This window comes from Triticum dicoccoides, chromosome 6B (assembly GCF_002162155.2).
Source record: "Triticum dicoccoides isolate Atlit2015 ecotype Zavitan chromosome 6B, WEW_v2.0, whole genome shotgun sequence".
Classification (NCBI taxonomy): Eukaryota; Viridiplantae; Streptophyta; class Magnoliopsida; order Poales; family Poaceae; genus Triticum; species Triticum dicoccoides.
The window spans coordinates 271722477-271725142 of NC_041391.1; positions in this window are offsets into that span (position 1 = coordinate 271722477).

Consider the following 2666-nt stretch of genomic DNA (forward strand, 5'->3'; position numbering starts at 1 on the left):
CCCCGATCGATCGAGCCGGTTGGGTCTGGATGAATAGGACCCCGTGGAGGGCTGGATGAATAGGACGACCCCGTGGAGGGGTGGATGAACAGTAGATGGTGGAGGGTGGATGAACAGTAGCCCATGGAGGGGTGGTTGAACAGTAGCCGATGGAGTAGCGCGCGGTCGAGGCTGGATGAACAGGAGCCCGTGGATGAACAGTCATAGGTGGAGGCTGGAGGAGATCGACGGTGAATGAACAGTAGCCCGTGGAGGCTGGAGGAGGTCAACGGTGGAGATGAACAGTATCCCGTGGAGTCCCGTTTTGCGGTACGCCACACCCCTCCCGATGAACAGGACCCCCATTTCGACTGTAGCGCTCGAACATAAGTCCGTTTCATCTGTTTTGCGGTACGCCACACCCCTCCCGATCAACAGGACTCCTGTTTCGACCATAGGAGGCCCGTTTCCTCCGTTTTGCGGTACGCCAGACCCCTCCCGATGAACAGGATCCTGTTTTGAACATGGCCGGTCGAACACAAGGCCGTTTCCTCTGTTTTGCGGTACGCCAGGCCTCGTTTCCATCGCCTGTTCCATCCAAGCCCTCCCAATGAACACGACGACGCATTCCGTTCCGACCCAGCCGGTTGGCTCCCCATGAACACGACGACGACGCTGTTTCTCCGATTCGACCGAGCCATGTACACGAGCCCTGGCCATACGTATGCATGAGAAGGCGTTCAAGACCCCGCCCGTATGTATGTACGTGGTCGTATTTCTTTCTTGCACACTGGTCGTTGTACGTACGTGTACATGCTACGTGCACGCCTCTACTACGACATATGCGCGCCTCTACATCCACCAGTTTGTACATACACGTACGCGACCAGAATGAATGCTACGTACGCTTCGACCTGGTGGGTCCCGACTGTCAGGCACTTCCTTGTCTGCGAAGATGTAGCTGGTGGGTCCCAGCTGTCAGGGGGGCGAATCGTTTTTATTTGCCCAGACGCACTTCCCTGCGTGCGAAGATGTAGCTGGTGGGTCCCAGCAGTCAGGGGGAAATGTTTTTTTCGAGAAATACGGTGGCCCGTCCGGTGGGTCCCTGCTGTCCGGTGGAGGAATCATTATTTTCCCCTTAATAAGGAATTGCACTTACTTGCTGCGGCCGTGGACCCAACTGTCAGCCTCTCCATGTATAGTCCATGTCCGATGGAAGTCGTTCCTTGACCACGTTGACCACGCCATGCCGAGAGCACCAGGGCGGTGGACGACGAGGAGGCCTAGGAAGGGGACGACGCGGAGCCGGGGAAGACGCAGCAATTGATGCCCACGCGTAGAGGAGTATGAGGGTTCACTCATTCGGCTGCAGTGTGAGGCTGCCGTCGCCGCAGAATAACAGGGGGTGTGGTTGAGTAGAGGGATGGCCTGGCCAGTGGTGGGAGTAGTAGGGGGCGGTGAGGCCTCTGATACGTCTCCAATGTATCTACTTTTCCAAATACTTTTGCCCTTGTTTTAGACTCTAACTTGCATGATTTGAATGAACCTAACCCGGACTGACGTTGTTTTCAGCAGAACTGCCATGATGTTGTTTTATGTGTAGAAAAGAAAAGTTCTCGGAATGTCCTGGAAATCCACGGAGGCACTTTTCAGAATTAATAAGAATTTTTTGCGTAAGAATCAAGGCCAGGGGGGCCACGGGCTGTCCACGAGACAGGGGGCGCCCCCCCTAGGGCGCGCCCTCCTATCTCGTGGGCCCCCTGGACCTCCTCCGACCTCAACTCCAACTCCATATATACCGTCTTGGGGAGAAAAAAATCAGGGAGAAAGTTTCATCATGTTTTACGACACGGAGCCACCGCCAAGCCTTAATCTCTCTCGGGAGGGCTGATCTGTAGTCCCTTCGGGGCTCCGGAGAGGGGGATTCGTCGCCGTCGTCATCATCAACCATCCTCCATCACCAATTTCATGATGCTCACCGCCTTGCGTGAGTAATTCCATCGTAGGCTTGCTGGATGGTGATGGGATGGATGAGATTTACCATGTAATCAAGTTAGTTTTCTTAGGGTTTGCTCCCTAGTATGCAGTATGTTCTGAGATTGATGTTGCTATGACTTTGCTATGCTAAATGCTTGTCACTAGGGCCCGGGTGCCATGATTTCAGATCTGAACCTATTATGTTTTCATGAATATATGTGTGTTCTTGATCCTATCTTGAAAGTCTATAGTCACCTATTATGTGTTATGATCCGACAACCCCGACTGACAATTATCGGGATACTTCTTTGTGATGACCGTAGTTTGAGGAGTTCATGTATTCACTATGTGCTAATGCTTTGTTTCGGTTCTCTATTAAAAGGAGGCCTTAATATCCCTTAGTTTCCGTAAGGACCCCGCTGCAACGGGAGGGTTGGAAAAAAGATGTCATGCAAGTTCTTTTCCATGAGCACGCATGACTATTTACGGAATACATGCCTACATTACATTGATGAATTGGAGCTAGTTCTATACCACCCTATGATATAACTATTGCATGAGGAATCGCATCCGGCATAATTATCCATCACTAATCCATTGCCTACGAGCTTTTCATATATTGTTCTTCGCTTATTTAGTTTTCCGTTGCTACTGTTACAACTACTACAAAACCCCAAAAACATTTATATTTACTTTTGCTACCGTTACTA